At 41.9% G+C, this 18,085-nt stretch overlaps 1 protein-coding gene across 3 annotated transcripts in view; it reads right to left on the bottom strand.

Annotated features, from left to right (window-relative positions):
- FAM169A (family with sequence similarity 169 member A) overlaps positions 1–11,583 on the bottom strand; it is a 68,766-nt gene extending 57,183 nt beyond the window's left edge. Inside the window, exon 1 of one of the 3 annotated variants that reach the window (XM_044267049.1) lies at positions 11,462–11,583. The gene's annotated coding sequence lies outside the window, so the exon portion shown is untranslated. Of the gene's footprint in view, positions 1–11,042; positions 11,205–11,461 lie in introns of those variants that run through there. The other 2 variants (XM_044267028.1, XM_044267038.1) reach the window with 2 other exon arrangements.
- Between the last annotated feature and the right edge of the window lie 6,502 nt (positions 11,584–18,085).

Raw genomic sequence — 18,085 nt, 5'->3', positions numbered from 1 at the left:
TTCTGTGTTACATAACTGTAAAACTGTCAGATCAAATTTTGTCAAGTACTTTATGCTCTACCCATGAGATAAACCAAAGGGCTAACTAGATTCTCCATGAATGAGAAAGCTTAGTGTTGCCTTAAGCAAACTAACTCATCAAAAAATTTACACAGAATGGATAATGAAGTGTAAAAAGTGTCCAAATTAATTTATAAATGAAGCAAATGTTATGCTCATTAATCCTGGCTAAGTTGTATAAAAACACAATACTAATATCTCTTATGTAAGAATTTTAAGATGCCCATCAGCTATTTCATAACCATCTTTTAATAATTCCACCCCTTTTCCCTGAAAAATTATATAACTATTTGAAAGAATAAATGCTCCTAGGAAGAGAATATGAAAAAGAGAAAAACCATTTTATTCTTACTAATTTTTTTTTGCCCTATTTAAGGTTAATTATTAGAAGTTAACTATACTCTTAAAAGGAGGAATGTATTTTATAAATTCGGTTCCTAATTTTTCAAGATTCTTATAGATTATCATTATTTGGAGGCTTTATGGGGGAGAGGAATATAAATAAAAATATAGACATTTTAGAGCTAGAAGAGTTCTTAGAAAAAAAAGTAATTATCTCAACCAATCCAAGTCATGATCCTACCTCTCCTGATGTTTCCCCAACACTGAAAATAGGTTAGGTATCCAGGCAACATAATCGGTAATGCTCTTGAGCTTTTCACAAAAAGCCTGTTTCTGAATCTTATTTTGATTCTTCTCTTGATTCTTCCCTTTTCACTTTTCTCCCTAACATCATTTTTTCCCTAACAAACCTAGGCCCTGTACTACATTAGCACAAAGGATCTCTTTATCTTTACCCTTTATTCTTGTATCCCTCCTGCCCTACACAAGGCCCTAAATCCTACATTAAATCCTTTTCCAGTACTAGAGCTGAGATTCTGAATATGACAAAGTGAAACGAAGGGAAAAGCCACTTCAACTATCAAATCTCAGGTGGGCTCAATGCTGCTCACAAATCCTCTTCTGTCTTCTGAGAAATGAAAACGCTGACTACTTAAGGATGAGGACTGCCTGTAAGTTTATGGCTAATGGGGCAGGAAGTTGGAAAGATTTCATATTTGTTGCTTATTTTTATTTTACATAGGAAGCAAAATCATCTTTTCAAGTAATAATCACTGAACCAACAATGGACTATGTGTCTGGTTTTTATCACTAACACACTAAGTGAGGAATTTAATGATCTTCACTTGCCAGCAGAGAAAACTAAGACACAAAGCAGTTGAGAAACTTGTTCAAGGACACACTCTAGTTAAAGTGGCAGAACTAGTATGTGAACCCAGGCAGTCTGGCTCTGATGCCTAACTACTCATCTTTATCACAACTCCAGGTCTAAAAGTAGAGTATTTTAGGAGTCCCAAGATGGTTAAAGACTGCTTACACCTATCAGGAGAAGTCTTAACAAATTTTCCTTCTAAGAACATTAATTCTTTCTTCATATTCAGGAAGATGGTCTTAGATCTAAGAAATCCTTCAAACATGAACATGCAGTCTCTCTTGGATGCATCTGACACCAAACTGAATTTACGTGCTTGCATCCCAACTGCACGGGAGAGGGAATGTGACTTGGGGAGTAGTGGGCTCCATCTTGGAGAGGCAAAACAGGGCTTACTTACATGGCTGAAATTTTCCTCTAGAACATGCCAGCTACTCTAGTACTTCATGACCTGGACTACCGAACACTGTTTATAAACTCACAGAAGCAGTTTCCAAACTCAGGGAAAAAACAAAATAAACAAAAACAAAACAACTATTTAAATGAATATGCCAGGGGCACCTGCGGGGCTCGCTAGATGAAGCCTCTGCCTTCAGCTCGGGTCATGGTCTCAGGGTCCTGGGATCGAGGCCCGAATCGGGCTCTCTGCTCAGCAGGGAGCCTGCTTCCCCCTCTCTCTCTGCCTACTTGTGAAATAAATAAATAAAATACTAATAAATAAATAAACAAATAAATATGCCATAAAATTTTGTCTTTCAACATCAGAGCAACAACTAAAATCCTTTCACCTGGCTTCTTTGCCCCATAACAGATCTAATTTTATAGTGTTCATCAAAGTTAACAGGAGTTTGGCACAGTAAAACTCAAGGACACAGGCAATTGTTAAGAAAAGGAGTCTCAACAATGTGCAAAATGTTGTAGATATCTTCAATATAAAGTATCACAGAAGCTTGTCTCATTTCGAACCACAAAGACTGATACTTTCACTTTGAAAAAAATACATCTAAGAGCCCAAGACAAAAGCAAAAACAAAACAAAACGTGGTGCTTAATTTTAGCATACAATTTATGAACTATTCTACTGAGTCCCAATCACCACGACCACCACCCCCCCACCTAATATTTTCACTAGGCAACTAAGAAATGTAACCAAAGGTTGCCACTACGCACAGAGTACAATACCAACTTGGAAAAAGCAGATTCAGAACCACAGGCTCCCCACACCTCTTTCCCCTTCAGGCTTCTCCGACTCTGCACTTCAATCCATGGCCCCACACACCTGTCCCTGCAAACCTCTTGCAACCTCAGACGGGTCTGCTCACCCAGATTGAGAAAACTTGTTTTTTACCTCTCACCAGCAGTAAGCCTAGGAGAGAATGAGGTAAGTGACAGTAGTAGCTTTCCTATCTGACTTCAATACAGATTTACTGAATAAATGAACAAATGAGTTAATGAACAAAAGTTTGTAAAAACAAATCACACAATGGTGCTAGAAGGAGGAACCTCCACAGATGAGACAGGTAAGGTTCTGCAGCTGGATGAAAAGCAATATATGGAGCTTCAACAGGTAGAGAAAGCACAGAAAACCCTCTGAAAAGATGGGAATACACTAAGTGGAAGCCAGGAAGCATGCTGAAAATTGCAAGCAGTTGGATTTACCAGAAGACTTAAGATGTATTAGGATTAGTGGAAGGAACACATGGAAAATCAACTGAGGACAGAACATAAAAGGCCAAGAACACCAAACTAAAGCATTGGACTTTATTTGGGACACAGGAGGCAATTTAAGGGATCTTGAGCAGGAAAGAGACATTCAAGGCTATACTTTTAGACAATCTATCCCACAGCTGTACATAACGGATTTATAGGTAGAACTTAAGGGGGACAAGTTGAGGAACTCTGATTAAGTATATTGTGTGTATTTCTTTTCTTTTTTTTTTTTTAAAGATTTTATTTATTTATTTGACAGAGAGAGATCACAAGTAGATGGAGAGGCAGGCAGAAAGAGAGAGAGAGGGAAGCAGGCTCCCCGCTGAGCAGAGAGCCCGATGCGGGACTCGATCCCAGGACCCTGAGATCATGACCTGAGCCGAAGGCAGCGGCCCAACCCACTGAGCCACCCAGGCGCCCCTATTGTGTGTATTTCTTTTTAACATACTTATCATCTGTTAATGTGACTTCTTTTTCTTCATCTGTCTATACTACCAGACTCAGAACTTCAGGGAAGCATAATCCATTTGGGTCAAATTACCTGATGTGCCTTGTAACTAATAACTTAATGTGTCTTGGGGCGCCTGGGTGGCTCAGCTGGTTAAGCAACTGCCTTTGGCTCAGGTCATGATCCCGGAGTCCCGGGATCGAGTCCCGCTTCGGGCTCCCAGCTCCACAGGAAGTCTGCTTCTCCCTCTGACTTTCTCCCCTCTCATGCTCTCTCTCACTCTCTCTCAAAGAAATAAATAAAATCTTAAAAAAAAAAAAAAAAAGCTTATGTGTCTATACTTGATTACTTGAAGAAAAAAGATGGGGGAAAAAGGTCTTAATTATAAAGGGGTAGTATCTCAAAAATTCATTTATAATTATTTTTTAAAACTCAAACGTGTTTTCCAATGAAGATGACAGCACAATCATTTCTGGCTTGTTTGCCTTGCACCAGGCATGATGCACTACACATTATCTCACTGATTCCTCCAAATGACTGTACGAGGCTGGTATTCTTAACACAGTTTCCCAATGAGGAGCCTCAGGTGTGGGGAGGTTGAGTAAGTTGCCCCAAATCACACAGCTAGTAAGCAGCAATCAAGCTCTAAACTTGGGCAATCTGTCTCCAAAGGATTTAACCTGGTGCCCAGACTCCCAGGTCAAGACAAAAGGCCAGTATAAGCCAGGATATTTCTGATCACACAAATACCATAGACTACATCAAACATATTGTTTAGTCACTCCTCAGGAGTTAAGATTTTTTTAAATCTTGCAATATTCTGTCCTCAAACTTTAATGCCTGTTCCAATAACTATGATCCACTGTCTTGAGAATTTTTAAATGGTTATTACACAACACAAAGCCAACTATTTTTTAAAGAGATTCTCTGCTTTATTCATAATCAAGAAAATGTAAATTAGGACCACAATTAAATACCATTTTGCACCCACTAGATGAGCAAAAATTAAGAAATCTATCAAGTGTTGGAGAGGTAGTGAATCAACAGGACCACTTAGACACGCTGGTAAGAATGTAAATGGATTCAAACATTTGAGAAATAATAATGGTTTCGTGTATTATGTTGCTCATGTACACAACTAGACATATTCTAGGTGCATGCATGAAAATATTCTGAGCAACACTCTGCAGTATCAAAACTTGAGAGTAATATTTCAGGCTGGTGGGTAACTCATGCAGTCAGTGCCGCCACACCTCACAATGGGCACATGGAAGGAATGAGGAGTAAAAACTTCAGGCCTCAGAGAATATAAATGCTATTAAATAGCTTCTAAAAATTCCAAAAATAAAGGGCACCTGGGTGGCTCGGAGGGTAAAGCCTCTGCCTTCGGCTCAGGTCATGGTCTCAGGGTCCTGGGATCGAGCCTTGCATTGGGCTCTCTGTCCAGTGGGGAGCCTGCTTCCCCCTCTCTCTGCCTGTCTCTCTGCCTGACTATAATCTCTCTCTCTCTCTCTCTCTGTCAAATAAATAAATAAATAAAAATTTAAAAATAAGAAACAAAGCCAATGGTTTTAAAGTTAAAAAATAAAAGGGGGAAACACAAAAACTGATGAAAGCAAAATGCCTATCAAATATTCTTTAATTACAACAAAACAGAGCTAAAGAAAAAATGAAATTCACTAGTTACATTGTAGTTTTTAAATTATTCATTGAAGGACAGAGACAAAAAAAGACCTTGAGCTTTAGACAACAGTAGATTCAACATGAACCACGAGCAAGCTTTTTTTTTTTTCCCAATTTATTTATTTTCAGAAAAACAGTATTCATTATTTTTTCACCACACCCAGTGCTCCATGCAAGCCGTGCTCTCTATAATACCCACCACCTGGTACCCCAACCTCCCACCCCCCTGCCACTTCAAACCCCTCAGATTGTTTTTCAGAGTCCATAAGGTTTTTCTTTTTTTAAGTTTAGGGTTTTTTTTCTAAGATTTATTAATTTATTTGAGAGGGAGAGAGTGTGTGTGAGTAAAAGAGAGCAGAAGCCAGGGAGAGAGGCAGAGGGAGAAGCAGACTTCCTGCTGAGCAGAGAGCCTGATGCCGGCTTGATCCCCGCACCCTGGGATCATGACCTGAGCTGAAGGTAGATGCTTAACTTACTGAACCACCCAGGCACCCCAAGAGCAACTTTTTCTAAAGTCAAAGCAAAATAATCGTAAAACAGAGCTTCTTTATTACAGTTGTGACTGTCTAGATCCAGAGATGGAAAAGTTTCCCTGCACTCTTCATGGGTCAGACAGCGACAGTCTTAGATTCCATTCGGATTATCACATTTTAAGAAAAATCCCACTGAAAAACTGGAGTACCTCCAATGGAAAACAGTCAGGATGGCAAAGGATCTAGATACCATGGTAAAATAGATGAGAAACAGGAATTGGGAGAAATTAGTAAAGGAAAGTCTTGGGGAAGAGGGGCAAGAAAATGTTGCCCTTCAAATATGTGAAGAGTCAATACGCAGATGAAAACGTAGAAAGTTCTTCTGCATGTATCTCTAGGGTAAAAGAAGGAGCCATTCCAAAATAAATGCTACCCACGAATGAATTACACCCAACTAGCCAACTAGCTAATCAAAGACTACTGTTAGTTACAGCTGGTATACTCAACCTCAGGATAGGAGAAACCTCTCCCCACCCCTCTGTTAAGTGCATGCACAAGAATGTCTGTCCCTTGTCTCCAAACAAGCCAGTGTCAGAGTTCTAGAAAGGACAGCCAAGAGAGCACAGACCCCAACTGAGCGGTCATTTGTACATCGAACTGTAAAACCATATAAATCATTTTATAAAAACTATGCTCTTTTTTTGGCCATTCTGAGAAGCAGCTCAGATACAAAAAGTATTCTCTGGACAAAATTTATTTAGAATCACTTCAATTTCTTTTTTATAGCTTAAAAAGCATTATCAATAAACCTCCCCAGCCTTAAAATTAATTTCAAGTACTTTTAGATATACATTATATCCCAAAGCCAAATATCGAGACTTCAAACGTGCTTGCTTTTTGCTAAATTTAGCTGTATTTTTTATTTGAGCACAAATAATAGAAAACAGGACCATATTTAAAATTAGAAGATAGGTTCTGGGGCACCTGGCTGGCTCAGTAAGAAGAGCGGGCAATTCTTGATCTCAGGATCATGAGTTCAAGCCCCATTTTGGGTGTAGTGATTACTAAAAAAATAAATAAACTTAAAAAAACAAGACAGCTTCTTAGTCTAGAATCCACAAAAGCTACAAAGGGTTTAAAGGGTTTATACTTTATGCAGTGCCAAAGCTCTGACCAGTGGCAGATCACAATTAATTTTAAAGGTGAAAAAGTAAATTGTTGTTTCGAAATATACCTCAACAAAGTACTGTGTTATACACAGGGTGGGCATGAAAAGATAGCAAAAGGGAGAAAAAAATGAGGAACCCTGAACTTGGTACTGAAAACTATCCTAATTTCCTTGATGATAATAATACTAATAGCTCACCTTCAGAGACACAATCACACTTATTTCTGCCTACACTTTAAGACAGGCTCTGTTATAACTACTCTTTTGCAGATGAGGAACCTGAGGCCCAGAGAGATTAAGTATCTTTTAAAAAGGTGGCTAGAAACACCAAAGCCAGGTTTCAAACCCTTGAATTCTGATTATACTGCCTCTGAATAACAACTACTGTTAAGTGAAGAATGAGAGTAAGTTCATCAGGTATTAACTTGAAAGCACTGGTATTTATGGGTAAAAGATTTTACACTATAAAATTATTTATTAATAGTCTTTCTTTACCCATCATTGTATAACAAAATGTCAAGCCCTCTGACCTTTTCAACACTCCTATTCATTCCTCAATTGGCCCCTCCCCTCATCATGACACTGAAAGCACTTTTTTCTTTTAAAGATTTTATTTACTTTTTGGGCACCTGGGTGGCTCGGTCATTAGGCATCTGCCTTTGGCTTGGGTCATGATCCTAGGGTACTGGGATTGAGCCCTGAGTCAGACTCCCTGCTGAGCGGGAAGCCTGCTTCTCCCTCTCTCACTCCCCCCACTTGTGTTCCTCTCTTGCTGAGTCTCACTCTGTCAAATAAATAAATAAAATCTTAAAAAAAAAAAAAAAAAGATTTTATTTATAATTTGACAGAGCGAGAGACAGTGAGAGCAGAACACAAGCAGGGTACTGGGAGGAGGAGAAGCAGGCTTCCCGCCCACCAAGGAGCCTGATGAGGGGGGCTCGATTCCAGGACCCTGGGATCATGACCCAAGCCGAAGGCAGACACTTAACTGAGCCACACAGGTGCCCTGACAATACTCCTCGTAAGGCTTCCAGTACCTCTCAACACCCAGATTTAGTGGATTATTTTCACCCCCACCCCTCCTGACCTTGTGACAGACCAAAGCCAACCAATGATCTGATGCATCAATATCCCTCTCCTTCCCCAGACACGCACTCTCTCAGTTCTACTTCTTAATTCCTTCCCTCTTCAGTTTCTTTCAGCAAATAAACCGTCTCCACTGCACAACCCATAGTTGCAAAACTCTGTACGTATTTAAATTTTAAGGACTTTTAACATTTTAATCCACAATACTGAACTATAAACTCCATGAAAGTGAGGTCTATTTGTTTTTGTGTTCCTTTAACTATACAACAGACACTCGGTGTTTACTGAATAAAATGAAAGCTACCTCTGGTGTAGCGTAAAACTAACATTCACTGGAGCAGGTAGTACCTAAAAATGATACATATTTTTAAAAATATGTGATAAATCATAAACTTTCTAGACAAAGAATAGGTGGAACTAAACGAGTAATTCCCCCCCCACAGAGTAGATAACCCTTAAGGTCTCACATACCAGCTCTGAAACTGAATGACTCTAATTACCTTAGGATGCCCTTAGTAAATTATCAGCTTTTCCCTAATTGTTTTTAAGCCATGACACCTTTTCCTTAATAAATTCAACTTTGAGTAACTTTGCTGTCGTAGTTGCTGGAAAGAATTGTGAAATATGCTACTACCCATGAAGCATACTAAATTTAGAACTTTTAACTGCAGGGTTAAATATACAATGAATCAAAAGACTAAGATGTATGAAGAGAAAATCATCTTGAACACAGTAATCACACAATTCCTTTTTCATGTTATATTCACAAAATCTTAGAAATGGGAAGAAACATGAAGGTTTTGTTTCAATTCCTGTTCAACCAACAATCCTTTCTACAGAATCCTTCATAAGTTATTTTTGGAACCTGTACCTGAATACTCAATCCTCTTATACTCTAATTACCTTTAAAAAGTACATCTCTGCATTTTTAGGCACGTAACTGAATATAACACACATAAGGTTTTAAAAGGGTTAGACTGGGTGCTAGTAAGTTAAGTGGCAGATTCTTGATTTTTGGCTCAGGTCAGGAACTCAGGGTGGGGAGATGAGCCCTTCCTCCAGCACCCCACTCAGCAGGGACTCAGCTTGAGACCATCTGCCCTCTCACTCTGACACTCCCCCCCAACCCCACAAAGTAAAAGTTCCCTAAAACAAGACTCATCTATGTCCAAGGTCCTTTTTACCTCCGTAATTCTTCTCCTAGGGGGGCCAGCCAGCACCTGGTGTGGCTCAGTAAGGCTAAACATCTGCCTTTGGATCAAGTTAGGATCCCAGGGTCCTGGGATGGAGTTCCTCCCTGGACTCCCTGCTCAGTGAGGAGTCAGCTTCTCCCTCTGCCCCTCCCCATGCTCATGCTTGCTCTCTCTCTCTCAACCTACCCCCCACTCTCTTTAAAATTTTTTTTAAAAGGGGGGGGGCAGTGGGAGCTAATCACAAACAGATTTTTTTTCCTTTTTAATTTCTCAAACATTGGTAAATTGATGCTCAAAATCTCAAACCACATTAATCCAAGTTGGAGTTAATAAAATACAACAGTACCGATTCAGTGAACCTCTGTAATCCATGTATTAACAGAATCAATGCAAAGGTGTGGGAACTGTGTATGGCTCAAATATGAAGTTTCTGGGAGGATCAATCATGTTCCCCGGAATCTAAGACATATCCAATCAAGGGACCTACAACCCCCTAGCAGACAATCTGTGCTTGCTTAAGTTCCCTAAAACAAGACTCATCTCTCCATGTCCAAGATACCTTTCACCTCCATACTTCTCCTGCTGGAACATTAATGAGAGGCACATTTCTGCTAGGAATGGTACCTGAAAAGAAATTACTTGTTTGTCACAAGAATTATTGGAAGAGTCTTCAACTATTCGGAAAAAAAAAGTTAAGAGTGATTTCCTAAGAAGGGTAACAATAAAATTTTACTCTCAAAAGCTTATTGTAAAATACCTTGTTTTATCCAAATAAGAGTTAAGCCCTCTGTTTGGCATATACTGTACCTTTATTAGAAAATACCACTTGTAATGATTCCAATACTCTTTTGGACTAATTTCAGGTCAGACTAATATGAGACCTTAAATCCACAGGTAAAGCATCTTGGGTTATCATAATCACTCATGCAGCAAGCTAATATTGCTACTCATAATCTATTTCTAAGTTCCCTAAACCAATCGTCATCATAAATTCAAAGAGAGGAGGTGACTATGACACCTAGAAGCTTTCACTGAAAGACTCCGGTTTTATCTTTGTTTGTACCAGAAGTCTTATCACAAATGGTCATTTCCCAGGCTCCTCTCACTATTTCACTCCCTGGCCTCCTCCTCCTCCCCACAACATGAAAACTTAGCCAGGTCCATATTGACACTAAAACCTCTCCTCCGGAAGGAGAAAGACAAGCTATCCAGTCTGCCAGTACACCTTAGGTGCTATCAATCCATCAACGTAAGCAGATGATACACGGCACATCAGCCCGGATCCAGTCTGGTGAATTCCCTCCAAGGCCCAAACGTGTGTATTATGCAACAGCCACCATGCCAGATTTTAATCCCTGTGATGCAGTGATAAAATACAAATGGCTCAAGTATAATCCACTAGGTACTTGGGTACATTCGTGAGAAGATAAATCAAAACCCAATTACCAATTTCTCAGGAACCCTGAAAATGACAAATTGTGTGACAGTTCTGTATCACAACTTCTCCTTCTGGTAGTCTTCGAGTAACCTGTTCCGCCAGCCCCAAACCCCTCAAAAATCCTCACAAGGGAGCATTTTCACTGACGTTTCGAAATAATCTCTCAAAGGGGGAAGGGGCCTGCATCAGGTGGTTATCTTGGAATCTACTCTAATAATCTAAAATAATTTTAAGATACCCACACGAATCTCCAGAAGACGAAAATGGAGTAAGAGGTCTCATCATTTCTCCCAAAGGACAATAATGGGTGTAAATGTAATCCAGGTCCCTGAAGCATAAACAACCCAGGGCACTGTGCTTCACCCATCGGTCTCCTGGGGCACAGGCCTCGAAAAACTGCAAAATGGGCAGCTAAGAATTAGAACTAAATTGCAACGACCAGCATTCTAGAAGAGAACCTATACGATATCTATTCCTAGAGAGGCTGAAGGTAAGGGAGGTGGTCAGAGCATCTCTGGAGGCCACCTGCGTGGCTGAACCCGAGTCTAAACGCCTCGGCGCGCCGCCTCACCAGGTCCGCTTTTCACCCAGCCAGGGCCACCGGCGAGCGCAGACAGGCTCCAGGTGGGGCGCGGTGGGAGGGGAGGGGGCTCGGCACCAGCAGCTGGGGAGCCGAACGCGATCCGAGGCCGGCCAGGGAAGAAGACGGCATTCCCTCACACAAAATGGTGGCGCTGACGAGGAGGCCGGCGCACCTGGGGGCGCGCCCCACGCCCCTCGGGAGATCCGGCCAGCCGCCGGCAGCTGGACGCGCGCCCCGGGCCCGGGAGGCCGGCGTGGGCCTGCGCCTCGGCCGAGTCCTCAGGGCGGCCCGCGGCCGGCGGCTCCCGTCGCCGCCCGCGGGGGCGCGGGTCCGGAGTCGGCGGGGTCGGGCGCGGCAGCCTCGGCCTCAGCCCGAGGCCCCCGGCCCGGGACAGGCTGCGCACTCACCTCTGACGCGCCTCCGGACCTACCGGAGCCAGGGAAAGGAGGCGGAGCCGCGGGAATGAATGGAGCCGGCGGCTGCTCGCTGGCGACCCCCGGCCGGTCCCGGGCCGCGCAGCTCCCGGCTGCCAGGGCGGGTGCGGCCGCCTCCCCCTCGCCCGGGACGCCTGGCTCCTCGTTGGCGGGTCGGCCGCAGCCCACCGTGCCCTCCGCCGGCGTGACGCACTCGCGCCGCAGCGCCTCCAGCCTTTGCAGCCGCGCTGCGCCCGCGCCCACCGCGAATCCCCCCGCCCGCGCCGCGCGGCCCCTCCTCGGCGCCGGGGACGCCGCCCTGCTTCCCTCCCGGCCCGGGGTTCAGGCGGCCGCCAGGCAGGTGCGGGCTCGGACAGCAGGGCGGGGTGGGGGGCGCCGCACTGCCCCCGCCTCGCCCCCGGAGCCCGCTCTCTGCCCGGGCAGCCCTCACTAGGCAGAGCGCGACGCCCCACCTCAGGGCTGTGGCCGGGTATTAAGGAGTGACCTTGGCTTAGATATAAAAATAGGTGCGGGTAAGCTGCGGGGACTACGACGTTGAATTTGCGTATTCCTTTAATGTCAACATTTGCACACCCCGGCGGAGCTCTCCTCCAGCGGGCCCTCCCAGAATTTACACTGGGGTGAGCTGAACCGTCCCGACCTCGCGACTCGATTGCGGGGGGCGCGGGCGAGGACTGTGGGCCTGCGCCCTGCCACTTTCTTCCTAAACCCACTGCCACCCAGGAGGACACCAGGGAGAAGGAAATCGAGCTCTCCATTCATAACCTGGACAAACCCAAGAGCCCCGACTTCCATCTTGAGATAATAAGGAATCACTACGTTCCTGGGCTGACCTTTTCTCTTTCGGAATCTAGCACGGGCAAACGAACCGTGACCCAGAAGGAAGGCGGCCCAATCCTCCTTTCCTCCCCTTCCCCTCCCACCTCACTTAAGGGCTCTTTTGTTAATTACCCTCCCACGGAAGAAAGATACGCTCTCGCATTTAAAGCATGGTAGATTTCTTAAAAGTAATGCATGCCATGGTTTAAGTATGTTTATACTTAAGTATGTTTATATTGAGAAACAGTATTGTATGTAATTTTAAGACTTCCTTTTATACATAAACTTTGAAAAATAAACTCATCCTCCTGGAGCCATAGCGTTCTTTCCTCCTCATCCAGTAAATTTGAAATTATTCAACTTTTTGTAAATATTTAGCAATCACAAAACTAATCTTTAACAAATTTAATAGTGATCAACAAGATCAATAAATACTTCAAAGAATACTTGTTGAAAGAAACATATTGGACTCAGATTTTTCAAATCAAATAGGTTTTGCTGCCTCAAGTTTCTCTTAACCTCACATCTACTCTGTTTAATTTGTAAAATTTAGCAGAAATCTTAAATGTTACACATCAAACATTTACCATTTGTAGTGGGCCTTAATAGACTAGAGCTACTTGAGCAGGAATTTTGAAGAGTTGGGTTTTATGCACAGCAAATATTGAATGACTGAACTCACAAAACTTTTGAATTTATATTTCTGTGTGTAAGTAGGAGTTCCCATGATAATCCCAAACAATTGCCACTTTGGGAAGATGTTCTTTTTTTTCTTTTTTTTTTTTTCTTTTTTTTTGTGCTACCAGAGGCTACAGCTGTTGAAGCCATAGGTCTCAGTGTAAAGCTACTAGAGCAACCTGTTCATGTTTGAAATGCATGGGAGTGACTGACTTTTAGCTATAATTTTTATAGGTGAGTACTTGCGCCTGGAAGGCCTGTCATGTCTGGCCACTGTGGTGGGCATCAGAACTACATTAACCCAACCCATTCAAGCAGCTAAACCCAGCACTCTTCCTATGGCAAGGATCCTACCTTCTAAGACCCACTGAAGAACTGCTGTCTCCTACTTACGTGAGGAGTGTCTGATGAGGACACTCTGACTGCCTTCTCTTTTCTCTACTTGCAACATTATGTGGCCTTGAGTGTTTAAGGGGGGGAAAAAATCACCATTTTGGCAGAGATTCATTAAATCTTGGTAGTCTGTTTACTCATACTCTTGAGGATCCATGAGCCCTTACTGGGCAAAGCCATAAAAAAGGGAGTCTTTATCAGATTAATACCTGCTGTAAACCACTATCAAAACATTCTGAAATATGTTTGAGGATTTGTCTGAAAATTTTTGTAGAGTGTAAAAGGGTTATTATTTTGTTTTTTGTTTTGTGTATGCTTGCTTTAATTATTTTAAGTTATAAGTAGAAAAAAAACACAGTAAGAGTTTCCACTGTATTTTCAGTATATGTTAAAAGAGGGATGGAACCGTGTTAAGAGAAACTTGCCGCAACTGGATTTTAGAGGTTCTGACACAAATGACCTAGAGAAGCATCCTTAAATTGTGCTGGAAAACAAATCTCTATAATGGCTAAAGTAACAACTAAATGTTTTTCACTGCAAACAAATGGCCAGGCACTGTACTAACTTCTATGTGGAAATTAACTCATAATCATCCTTTGAAGTACATACTAATGTTATCCCCCTTTGACTGATAGAGATTGAGGGGCACGGAGAAGCTAAGTAATCAGCCCATGATCCCACAGCTGCTAATCCTGGCAGTTTAGCCCAAGAGCATACTCCCTTAACCAGGATCCTATCCCACCCTTCATGTGCACAGAATCCTATGCCATATGACCATATGATTGGATTTTGTTTTTGAATCCCTAAAACAGAGCAAATACTCAATGCCTTCACAGTTGAATTATTTCTTAGATCTACTAGTATATTCCTGGACGTGAAGAGAGAAGTTAAACCCTTAGTCAGAAAACCTGTAAGACTTCATGTATGTTAAGAAAAATCGTATAATCTGTTGGCTTTGGAAAGGGGCGGGGGAGCGGGGCGCCTGGGTGGCTCAGTGGGTTAAGCCGCTGCCTTGGGCTCAGGTCATGATCTCAGGGTCCTGGGATGGAGTCTCGCATCGCATGGGGCTCTCTGCTCAGCAGGGAGCCTGCTTCCCTCTCTCTCTCTGCCTGCCTCTCCGTCTACTTGTGATTTCTCTCTGTCAAATAAATAAATAAAATCTTTTTTAAAAGGGGGGGGGGCTTTTCACATTTTTAAAAAAGATTTTATTTGTTCATCTGAGAAAGCGAGCACCAGCAGAGGGAGGGGCAGAGGGAGAGGGAGAAGCAGGCTCTCAGCTGAGCTTAACCAACTGAGCTACCCAGGTGCCCCACTTTTCACATCTTTTAAGGGTAATTGCTCTCCAAATTCTTTTCAGGTTCCAGAGCACAATTATAAGTTTTATTTATATTTATTTAGTGTATGAAAGAAACATGATACCCCGGAAGAGATTTGTTACCATGTTTAACCCTCTATTAGATTTACATTGGGTAGATGGGGCACCTGGAAGGCTCTGTCAGTTAAGCATCTGCCTTCTCCTCAGGTCATGATCTCAGGGTCCTGGGATGGAGCCCCACATGGAGCTTCCTGCTCAGTGTGGAGTCTGCTTTTCCCTCTCCCTCTCTGTGTTGTCTCTCTCAAAAAATTTACATGAGTAGAGTTAGGATCTAATATATAGAATACACGTGTTTTAAATTCATAAAAATTACAGTGAGAAGTTTTTGGTTCTGTTTTTTTTTTTAAAAAGATTTATTTATTTGACAGAGAGATCACAAGTAAGCAGAGAGGCAGGCAGAGAGAGGAAGGGAAGCAGGCTCCCTGCTGAGCAGAGAGCCCAATGCGGGGCTCCATCCCAGGACCCTGAGACCATGACCTAAGCCGAAGGCAGAGACTTTAACCCACTGAGCCACCCAGGTACCCCTACAGTGAGAAGTTTTAACGACTGAGCAGCCCAGGGACTTATAGATCCAAAATATTAGCCAATTAGTTAACTAGTTAGCTCATAATGTCAGCCATGGCAAAGGAGAAATGAGAATGCAATCTTTCCTCCTTACACTAGAAGAAAGACTCCATATCCTACAATGCTTTAGTTTCTTTATCCAGTGTATAAAATATGTCACAGGAATGCTTTCAGGATTAAATGCAGCAGTTTGATGGGGTTTTCTTTGTCAGGCACTACAACTATCTACAGATTTCAAATTCCTGAGTAATACTCTGCACGGTGGGTTGGAGGAATGTAGAAGGAACCTGAAGAACAAGAAAAGTAACAGGTTTGAGAGCTAGGTTACACTTGTTTCTTCTTTTGGTTTGTTCTAATATGAAATAGAAGTTTAATCACAGAGCATTTGATTAGGTTTAAGAGAAAAAACATGGTATTTTTTCATATTACTAATGAAAATACATATTTACATCTCTGGCAGATACTACAAAGTTGCCTAGTCAATATCCGTTCTCCTCTTTATTCTGACAGGCCCAATTTTGTTCAGGGTGACAATGTGCCCAATTAAAACTATTTTCCTCTCCAGACTCCTCTTGCAACTGGGATAGCTATATGATCGTTTTTGGCCCATGGAATATAAGCAAAAGATCATAGGTAAGGCTTCCAAGAAAGATTTGATTTCTGATTAAAAAAAAAAAATACAGATTCAGATATCCCTTTGCCTTTTGCCATTTATACTTTTTTCTTCTTCCTGCTTGGAAGGAGGACTTAAGTCTGGGATTGGAGCAGCCATCTTGAAGCCATGAGCTGACCATGGGAATGAAATCCATGTATAGAGCCAAGAGATAAGAACCCGGGACAATGATGACATTATGGAGCTGCCCACATCAGTTGCACACTGCCTACCTCCAAGTCTTCTCTGTTACTTGCCAACAAATGCAGTCCTGACAAGAAGTCAAAGTTAAACACTATCTTCTTGATATATCTAAAAATACAATAAATAAAAATAAGCATTCTTCTATAGTATATATACTATACCATAATACTCTTCTTTGATTTTTGCTCCTGTATTAAATAACTGCATTTTGCTGAAATGAGTGCTCTTTGTGACTTACCTAATAGTTAGTGGGAAAGAAAGAACACCAATTTTTTACTATAAAAAGAATATCTTATTTTTAAATTATTTCTTTTAGAAATGGGGGAGGGGAAGAGAGCAGGCAGCGTAGAGCCTGATGCAGGGCTTAATCTCACGATCCCCATATCATGACCTGATATGGGGACTGAGCCACCCAAGTGCCCCAAAGAGTATCTTATATTTAATCATCTATAGTGCATTTGATTTTAACACATTTCGCACATTTCAGTAAGTCTCTACTATCACTGTGAGAAAGGATGACAAGGGACTATAATCATCTAGAAACAAAGTTACTGGCCAAAGTGATCACCACACAATATACATAAAAAATACACAGGAAAGGGCACCTGGGCGTCTCAAGTCGGTTAATCATCTGCTTAATCATCTGCTTCGGCTCAGGTGGTGATCCCGGGGTCCTGGGATGGAGCCCCTTGTCACGCTCTCTGCTAGTGGGGCGTCTGCATCTCCTTCTCCCTCTCCCTCTCCCTCTGCCGCTCCCCCTCACTCATGCTCTCTCTCTCCATAACAAATAAAATATTAAAAAAAATACAAGGGAAAGTAAAATCATGGTTTTCATTTTTAATTAAAAACAAGTAGAAAAATCAGGATTTAGAGAAGGCTCCTAAAATTAGAATGAGGAGTCTGTACTTCACAGAAAGTAAACTAGTGATGCATATCACAAGTTCTGAAAATGTGAATGTGTTACCACAATACTACTCCCGGAAATCTTTCTGAAGGAATCCTTTTAGGAAGAGGAAAAAAGTTATGTTTATGAAGATGTCACTGAAGCACTTTTTTTAACCTTTTTTTAAAAAAGTTTATTTCTTTTAGTGATTTCTGCATCCAACATGGGGCTCAAACTTGTGACTCCGAGATCAAGAGTCACATGCTCCTCCAACTGAACCAGGAAGGAGCCCCGAAAGTATTTTTTTTTAAGAAAGCCAAAATGTATAAATACCATGAACGTCTAATAATAGGTATTTAAGTATAGGTATTTAATTTAAGAAATGTGAAATGATTGCCTATCTTATTGCAAGCAATAAGAGGAATTATTTAATAGCAACTAATAGTCTAATAGCAACTGGGAAGGCTTACTGAAACAGCTGAACAGTGTAATAGTCTGGCATTCAAAATGTAACAACCATCCAGAGGCAATGCATCATAATCTCCATTGTCATTACTGCTGGATTACATTTATTACGCGCTTCTATGCCAGATCCTGTACTGATAGAGCTCAGAGCAGACCACCCCAGAATGTGCAACATTAGCATGCAGATTATTCGGAGTTAAAGACAATCAAGGCCCAACAGACACAAAAAGAGCTTTTTACCATCACTTTAACTGCCCTAAAGAAATTGAGCTAGAGAGCCTGTATCAGAAAGAGAGCTATTACCAAAAACAATTTTTTTAGCGTAAGAAAGACTTCTCTTAATGGCATGGCAGATATTTGTTTACAAAATATTAGCTCTTCCCACCTTCTTATGAACTATCTTTCTCCCCAGGGAAATCCTGGATCTTTACCCTCTTCTCTTTAGCTCAGGATGGCATACGAACTTCAATTTCCTGACTGGTAGAGAGCTTCTCTGGTCTTGGTGGGGCTTTAGAAGCTTGTAATTAAGTTTTTCTCCTGTTAATCTGTGTTATGTCTATTTTT

This window comes from Neovison vison, chromosome 1 (genome assembly GCF_020171115.1).
Source record: "Neovison vison isolate M4711 chromosome 1, ASM_NN_V1, whole genome shotgun sequence".
Lineage (NCBI taxonomy): Eukaryota > Metazoa > Chordata > Mammalia > Carnivora > Mustelidae > Neogale > Neogale vison.
This window is presented reverse-complemented; position numbering and strand designations above follow the sequence as displayed.